The sequence below is a fragment of the Euprymna scolopes genome, chromosome 11 (genome assembly GCF_053919585.1).
Source record: "Euprymna scolopes isolate OS-2025 chromosome 11, ASM5391958v1, whole genome shotgun sequence".
Classification (NCBI taxonomy): Eukaryota; Metazoa; Mollusca; class Cephalopoda; order Sepiida; family Sepiolidae; genus Euprymna; species Euprymna scolopes.
In genome coordinates, this window is record NC_136492.1 from 35,704,164 (window position 1) to 35,714,092 (window position 9,929).

Genomic DNA, 9,929 nt, shown 5'->3' on the forward strand with positions numbered 1-9,929 from the left:
TCCCCGGGGAGCTGGTCCCCAATTCCCCTTCACTCCTCACATTAAAAATTCGCATTGTGCCTAATTTGCTCAGTGGGGGAGCAAATGAATACCAACCCTTCATACCAATTGTCACTATCCAGCTCCCCAACTCTCTTGGGAGTTGGTCCCCATTTCCCCTTCTCTCCTCACATTAAAAATAGGTTTTGTACATAATTCGCTCGGTGGTGGAGCAAATAAATACCCTTTTCTTGGCCTTTTGATCAAAGTGTAGTATCTGTTCTTACTACATGCTGTACTTATGTTTGTAACTTTTCCTTGGCCACATAGTTAAATACCCTTTTCTTGGCCTTTTGGCCAAGATCAAAGTGTAGTATATGTTCTTAACATATACTGCACTTACGTTTGTAACTTTTCCTAGGCAATGGAAGGGAAAACCCTTCCATGCTAAGGCATTTTTAGTCGCATGCAAGTCACTCCATCGGTCGGTCTGTAACACATTTACATTTTATTTATTTATTTTTTTTTTAAGCAAGGGTAAGCAAGAGTAACATTTTTATCCCCCCGATTTATCAGAGAGGGACCTATGTTTTTAATGGGTCCGTCTGTCCGTTAGTCAGGATGATTGATGGATAACCGTCCATTAGTTTTTCCTGAAATTTTGTCACAAATTATAATTTAATATATAAATTTGCATAGTAAAAAAATGTTGTCACAAATTATATTTTAATATATAAATGTGCATAGTAAAATAATTGCCCGCAGGAACTCAAAAGGGATCAAAAATGGCCAACAAAAATGACACTTTTTGTCCCGTAACATTTGATCCATCCATTAGATTTTTCTGAAACTTGCCCAAAATGTGGAGGGCATTGTTCTTAATATAATTCAGTATGGGTGACCTTGGCAAAAGTCTGGTTTACAACCCGCATTTTTGTGCTGAAAATGCCCCTTCTTTCTGGAGCGTTTCTCATATTTCTCAACAAAAACTTGATATGTCTATATAGTGGTTTCCCATGTTGCTGAATGTAAATATACATGTGTTAAGGTGTGAAACTGCACTGTTTGTCCATTGTCACTGGTATTCGGCATTCAAAATGGCTCATAAAGGGTCAAAAATGTACCAAAATTGGAAAAAATGACACCTTTTGTCCCATAAATTTTTACCTATCCATTAGATTTTTTCTGAAACTTGTCCAAAATGTAACTTTTCCTTGGCCACATGGCTAAGATGAAAGTGTAGTATCTGTTCTTAACCGATGGTGCACTTGTTTGTAACTAATAAGTAAATGTGTTATAGACCGAACGACCGACCGACGGAGAATAATGTTTTTCTTTTTAAATGCATACCACAGAATAGTTTTTTTTAGTCGTGTGCAAGCAACTCTATAAGTCGGTCGGTCGGTCGGTCGGTCGGTCCATAACACATGTACTTTTTATTTGGTTTTATGTTTATTATATCACTATTTATTAGTTTTCGGGGTTCCTGAATACGAAAATAACGTTTTAAATTCCCTAAATCAAATAATGTGTGATATAAAGCGGGGGATCACTTTTCTGTATTAATTTAATGTAAAATGATCACCCACTTTACAACCAGTCAGTCTCAAAACCATTCAAGTCATTCTCCAGATCATTCAAGTTGTTTTTGAAGGATTCCATTTATTTTTTTAGCATTTAAGTCATTCTTAAGGTAATTCAATTCATCCTTAAGTTCATTAAAGTCATTCTTAGTCATTTACTTTTTATTTATTTAAGTAATTGCAGCCCATTTTTCGGTCATTTTAGTTTATATTTAAGAATTTCATGCAAATCCTACATTCAAGCATTCATTCATTACACGAGAGCACGCGACTAATGGCTATCGGCCTTGTTTTTTTTTAATAAAGCATTGAAGATTGTAAAAATAAAAAAAATTTATCAGGAACATCATGAAAAAAGACCCTAAAATATGTGTTAATAATATCGCTATAAATTAAAAATAAATGTACTCGAACTACCGATGTTATTATCGAATTAAGCATTGTTTATTCAATATTTCGTCAATAAGTCATAGAGGATCAAATGATGACTTACCTTTAAACAAATAATTTTTAGAGTTATTCTGGTACGGTATGAACGAATATCACAGTTGCATTTGCCGCTGGTAAGTATTTTTATGATATAATTACTTTTATATTCCCATTTTTTATATAATAATTTAAAATGGCCGCCATTTTTTATTATAAAAACACGTGACATATGCTCCAAGCAATTAAAAACGTACCCTCCCCATGTGGCGACCGGTAAAAACAATAAGAAATGCATTGGATAATGAAGGTATTAATATAATCGGAACTATTTAATCGTGAATCTTCACTTGGTGCTCTAAATCACATGGATCCTATTAGATTAGCCCCCCCGAATAAACAATTGCTAAAAGTATTTTATGTCTTGAATAAGGTAACATTTTTAGCGTAAATTCACATGTAGTATATCAATACTTTCCTTGCACTCATGAACATTTTTCACTGTATATTTCAACACGTAAATATACATTTTTCCTCTTAGAGATTAATTTTGGTCTGTTATCTTTCAAATACAATTAACATTAAACGTAAACTAAAAAATACTTATAATAAGCCTCTTTAAAAAGCATAGTTTTTTTTTGCCCGTACTGATCGTTTCGATTTGCCTGTTTACTTCGGCAACTCGACAAAAGATCTGTTTTGAACGGAATAAAAGCTTTAGATTCAGTTAAAGAAGACAACGCTTATCCAGGTAGGTAGAAGAGTAAGATTCATTTGTCATTTGTTTGAATTATTTACCTTCTGTTTTCGTTCGTTAGCTTCTCTGCTAAATTCCCCAAAACGGTGTTATTATTAATTTTTCAGTTGTTTCTTGAGAGACGTGACTTGATCACCACCACCGAGAGAGTAGCCAGTGAACATATCAGCGTAACGTCACTTCCTGATCAACTTATAGGTATAGAAAATTCACGGTGTTCAACAACGTGGTCACGCTACTAGGCATAAAAATATGGCTGTGTTACCGAATGTCCATGTATGTTCTTCTAAAGAGAAAGAACAATTCTCCATTTAGATAATAATTATTATAATTACACATTGGAGTAATTTTAATCTAACACACATAGTAAGTGAATTTTTCAGTCAATTCTTTAAGTAATAAATAACACTTTTCACTGAGTATATCCAAATATTTTAATGTTAGTATTTTTCACGACAGTTTTTTTTTCAATTTTTTTTTTTTTTTTTTTTTTGTTACGTTCGATTAATTTTCAATATTTTAGCACCGGGCGTAATTAATTTCTTTGAAATATATTTAAAACTTCAAGTTTGTGTTTTTTATAACATTTTAACTGTAAATAATTTACATGACTGAAACGGGAAATGAAATAGGAATTTTTTATTCTCTCCCGAGATATACGAACAACACAAATTAATTAAAAATTCAGGGCGTGTTTTACTATATACATAGATTCGAAAAAGTTGTCAAAAGCAAATATATAGGAAATAAATGTTATCAAAGGCAAGATAATTACTTTTCTACCAAACTGGGTAATTTTTTTAGCGTTTTTATATAATGTAAAGTGTTTATCGGGCTCGAAAAACATACAGTGTTTACCGATCTATTTGAAAAATGCAAATGGCGGCATGCTTGCTACTGCACACGGTAAGTTTGGGAAAACGAGTTTAAACAAAAAAGTATACAAATTCTGTTAGAAACTCGCTCAATATATGTTAGCGTGACATAGGCGGACATATATTCGGTAGGTTTCTAATAGTATTTTGTATAATTTGTTTGTTTGAACTCATTTTCCCAAACTTGCCGCGTTCAATAGCGAACATGCCAGCATTTTTCTTTTTAAAATATATCGATAAACATTGTATGATTTTCGAAGCGATTACACGTTTTAAAGTGAGTAAAACCACTAAAAACCTTTCCAGATAGGTAGAAAAGTAACTTATTTTGCCTTTGATAGCATTTATTTGGTATATATTTGATTTTTGACCATTTTTTCGAATCTATGTGTATAGTAATGCAAACCCAAAATTCATTAACTAATCAGTTTTAATTAGTTTAAATATAAAGAGTAGATTAAATAAAAATAAATATTATCTTGTTTTACATTATAAATAGATGCTGTTTATACCGTGCTAGAATATTATTTAGAAAGCTATTTTTAACGGGGAGGGGGCTTTCTAACTATTCTGCACTTTCACCTTACAATTTAATGAAAAAGAGTGGTTGTGTTACTATACACATAGATTCGAAAAAGTTGTCAAAAAGCAAATATATGACAAATAAATGTTATCAAAGGAAACATAAATTACTTTTCCATGTAACTAGATAAGTTTTTAGTGTTTTTATTTAATGTAAAATGTTCCTTTTGTTCGAAAATCATAGTGATAATCGATATACTTGAAAAAGACAAATGGTGGCGAGCTCGCTGTTCAGTATGTTAAGTTTGGGATAATAAGTTCAAACTAAAAAACTATACAAAATACTGTTAAAGACTTGCTCAATATATGTTACCGTGACATGGACTGCCATATATTGAGTTTCTTTCTAATATTATTTTGTAATACAACCCCTTAAATTGTTATGGTATCTTTTTGTGGGCGTTTTACTATACACAGATTCAAAATAAACATGTTACATTAAATAAAAACACTAAAAACATATACAGTTAGGTAGTAACTTATTGCCTTTGATAACATGTATTTTTTGACAACTTTTTTGAATCTATGTGTACAACCCCAAATTTTAATTTAACTTGGAAATAGTATTTAAAGTACACGTGCGGGCACTGCACAAGCACCCTTATAATAATAATAATAATAATAATAATAATAATAATAATAATAATAATAATAATAAAAACTGGTGTAGATGACATCGACTGGCGTCACACCAACTAGTTGTGAAGGGTCAGGGAGGATGGAAAGACCAAGGTGGGAGAGTACTGACCAAATCTCCACTGGAAGTGTGCAGTTCAAATCTGGTACCTTGGGGAGGCATTTTGTCACTCAAACCTCAGCAACCACCAATGGCCGATGCTAACGAGAAATTAGTGACAACGGCATGTTGCAATCATCTACACGAGTGGTCAAGAGGTGGAGAAGACTGGAAATCTAAGGAGACTTATCACTTGGTCGCCAGGGAACACCACAGGTTACTGCCAGTGAGCGATCACTGATGATGGTCTGTGAGACAACTAATACGCTACACATTTTGATGAAAAACATGAAAAACACGAAAAACATGGGAAAAATACGCTACACATTTTGATGAAAAACATGGGGAAAAATGGACATAAAAGAACAGAATACCAAAACTTTAAATATAATTTATGTATTTAAAATAATAGTTATTTAAATATTTCAACATATCATCTTATGGGGAAAATTCAGCTTCCCAATAACGGGCACTCCGGATAGGAACAAAAATCATCTCAGTCATGAAAGATTTCTTCTCCACCGACCGAGGACAGAAAAAGTGAAGTGTAGCATCAAAACGGATACTACACTTTGATCTTGTTCCGAAGGCCAAAAAGTATTTACGTGTAATGTTTCTTTACTTGTTTTTTCCCCTAAATTCATAATTCAGTTTTATCAGTATTAAATTGTATATTGCTTTAAAATTACTTGATTTTTACATAGATAATATTTCTATTTTATATTGAATAAAGTTCAGTTTCAGTATTAATCGAACTGTGTTCCTTTTTATTTTTAAAAATGTTTTATTGTTTTTTTTGCAAATGACCCTCATATAGTACTGACAGTCTGACAAATCTTACCTACATTGCCTGAAGGCATTTTTCAGTTAACAGGGCTGCTATATCTCGGTGGTCGTGACTTGATTCATAGGATCAAAGTCAATGACGTCACCAGGTTATACCACTTTAGTGCTTAGGCCATTTTCATATTATAGAAATTCATGTTTAATTTGAGTTTATCACGCAAGAAGTTAGAAACGGATAAATGTTATTTTTAAAAAAAATTACGTCATAAAATGATAAGTTGCAAATCAAGCGTAGCGATGCATAACGAGTAGTTTAGTAGACACATCAATAGCCCAGGGGGGTTAAACTCGCATCAAATATAACGTGACGCGCTCCAATGTGGGAAGGTTTGCCGGTATATGTGTTCGTTTCAGACGTTTCCGATCAGGGAACGTCAAAAGACGTCCAGCAGTTACCAGAACAACTCTCACAACTTGACAGCTTAGCCTAGATCCTCTACACGGGGACAAAGTTGGTTGGTCGCTTCAGTATTCCTCACTCTCTTCCTCGGAGAGGCCACTGTTGATGCAGTCGATATTCTTGAGTCAACGCGTTGTTGATTAGGTAAATTCCCGCGTACCGTCAGTCTGACTTACCGTTAACTCTTGCAACTGAAAGCATATTACTCCGTACAGTAATCAAGAAAAACACCAATGAAGCCGTTGATAAGTTTCTACAACTATGGGTTATATTAACAGGTCAACGATTTCATTAATAGTAATTTAGAATACAAAACGCTGTAAATGTACGTATAGGTGTTGCAATCGTGACGCCCACAAAGTGTGCGAATAAATAGCCTTTTTATCTATCGTAAATCCTGATAGTGGTAAGATAATAATGGACACAGACAAGCGAGTTCGTCTTTCTTCTTTTTAAAGTTGTCACCTGCAGTCTGCAGATACGATGTTCGAGAGAGGCCTTTGTCAGCGATAATGTAAAGGCGATGAATTGCCCAGCAGCAGAGGGTTTTAGCAAGCAACAAATTTATTTTTGTGTAAGTACCATATATAATATACACAACCAGGCTTCTTTCAGCTTGCAAGAGAGAAGAGTTAATGGCGGTATTTAACATCGACGTTTATTTCAACGGTCAGGGGCTTCGAGATCTCTTCTCTAAAAACCCCGTGTTTGTGTTCTAAACTTCTTCTAGTAGATAATAAATTTAATTTTAGAATTACCGTCAACTTACTGTCAACTGTTTTGTCAAGTGTCTTATCAACTGTCTAAAATCGCTCGGTATAGAAGTGAGGACTGGACACCTAGGTTCAATTCAGCCAATCGGGTATCGCTGCATCATATCCCTTTCCCTTCTGATTGGTCCAGTGTAAACTATACATAATTGCTTATCTAAGTGAATTTCCATCGAGCTGTTCCCATGGCGGGATGTCTATTCGCATATATATACATATATATATATATATATATATATATATATATATATATATATATATATATGTGTGTGTGTGTGTGTGTGTGTGTGTGTGTGTGTGTGTGTTTACATGCCAAGGTGGAGATGTATGTGTACATGTGAGCGTCTCTGTAAGTATATGTGTGTGTATGTATGCATGTGGGTGCTCGCTCGTACGGCCGCAAGCTAACCCTATCCAAGCACTTAACAACAAATAAAAATCAAATAGATAAACAGAATCATACTCCCCCCGTCTCCCAACTTAAGTGAACACTCAACAGGTCAAGACATACTTATCATGAAATCATCTCACCAACGAGACGCCACCACCCTAAACCGTAGGACTCGAAATTTAAAGTAATCCCCCTCCTCCTACCCCCACATATCTCCCTTCCCCCTCCATGTATCCCTATGCCCTCAGCCACATCAGAGATAAACTTCCCAGACACCCCACACCCACCTAATGTCCTTAAACTCCAAAACTAAAACATTACCGACATACCAAGCACACCCCTCCCACCTTATCCCCTTGTTCCCTTCTTCTTTTTCCGCTTTTTCTCGCGCCCCTCCCCTGACATTTTTACAACCATCTCTCGAAATTAGTAAAACAATGTAATTATCAAGATATTATTATCAATCTTAAATCAGCTAACCGAAGCTATTTTTCCTTGGTTTTGTTTGCACCAGCTATCACACAAATAGAGCCAGTAAGGCAATCGAGAATTTCCCAGGATTGTTCGCATGATAAAAGTTCTTAATTATCTCTGTTATAACCGTTATTAATGTAAAATTCGACCACCATATATAGTTGGGTCAAACATCTGTGAAATAAAAAAAATGGATTAAAATGATCGCGCATGGATAATAATTTCATTCAGACAGGATGTAGACAAGGAAAGAACAGTGCGTCTACACAACTTTTTCTTTCTATCTCTCTCCCTCTTTCTCTCTCTCTCTCTCTCTCTCTCTCTAAAGATGAAAGAGGATAATGTATCATTATATTCAATTATTGATGATGATTACAATCATTAAAAATCTCTATTCAAGGAAAAGTATAATTCCGACCTGATTAACTAAAAGGAAAATCTTAATTTCCAAAAAGATAACGAATGACAAAAATAAAGACACGGGGTAACGTCAAAAGAAAGACAGTTGGAAAACAACAGTCAAACAACCAAACATAAATGGACCAGAAAATGAAAAGGAAAAATAATGAAGTAGAAAAAAAACAACGAATTTTAGAAAAGGGAAAAAGAAAGAAAATAAACATAAATACAGAAAGAAAATAGCTTATGAGATCCTTCCAAATGTGAAATGGAACAAAAGAATATGGTGAATAACAACGATAATGAATTAAATAATAAAAACGAGAATAAAATAAATAATGAAAACAATAATGAATAAAATAAGGAAAACGATAATAGATTAAATAATTAAAACGATAATGAATTATATAATGAAAACGATAATGAATTAAATAATAAAATCGAGAATGAATTAAATAATGAAAACGATAATGAATGAAATAATGGAAAGGAGAATGAATATAATAATGAAAACGATAATTAATAAAATAATGAAAACAATAATGAGTGAAAGAATGAAAACGAGAATGAATTACATAATGAAAACGATAATGAATTGAATAATAAAAACGAGAATGAATAAATATTGAAAACGAGAATGAATGAAATACTGAAAACGAAAGTAAATTAAATAATGAAAACGATAATGAATTAAATAATGAAAACGATGATTAATTAAATAATAAAAACGAGAATGAATTATATAATGAAAACGATAATTAATTAAATAATGAAAACTAGAATGAATCGTATAATTAAAACGAGAAAGAATATAATAATTAAAACGATAATTAATAAAATAATGAAAACGATAATGAATTAAATAATCATAACAATAATGAATAAAATGATGAAAACGATAATGAATGAAATAATGAAAACGATAATGAATGAAATAATGAAAACGATAATGAATTAAATAATTAAAACGGGAATAAATTAAATAATAAAAACGGGAATAAATTAAAAAATGAAACAGATAATTAATTAAATAATGAAAATGATAATGAATTAAATAATGAAAACGAGAATGAATTAAATAATGAAAACGGGAATTAATCAAATAATATAAACGAGAATTCATTCATTAAAAAAATGGAAAGGCGAATGCATATAAAAATGAAATGGGTAATTAATTAAATACTGAAACCGATAATGAATGAAATAATGAAAACGAGAATGAATTAAATAATTTAAACGAGAATTAATTAGATAATGAACACGATAATGAATTAAATAATGAAAACGATAATGAATTAAATATTGGAAACGAGAATGAATTAAATATTGAAAACGATAATTAACAAAATAATAAAAACTAGACTGAATTATATAATGAAAACGAGAATGAATAAAATAATAAAATGGGTAATTAATAAAATAATGAAAACGATAATGAATGAAATAATGACAACGATAATGAATTAAATAATGAAAACGATAATGAATTAAATAATGACAACGGGATTGAATTAAATAATTAAAACGATAACGAATTAAATATTGAAAACGAGAATGAATTAAATAATTAAAATGATAATGAATAAAATAATGAAAACGATAATGAATGAAATATTGAAAATAAGAATAAATGATATAATGAAAACGATAATTAATAAAATAATGAAAACGATGATTAATTAAATAATGAAAACGATAATGAATGAAATAA

General features: G+C 31.9%; 1 pseudogene; it reads left to right on the forward strand.

Moving 5' to 3' along the window:
* The first annotated feature begins 315 nt into the window (after positions 1-315).
* LOC145288438 (U2 spliceosomal RNA) lies at positions 316-422 on the forward strand (annotated as a pseudogene).
* The last annotated feature ends 9,507 nt before the right edge of the window (positions 423-9,929 follow it).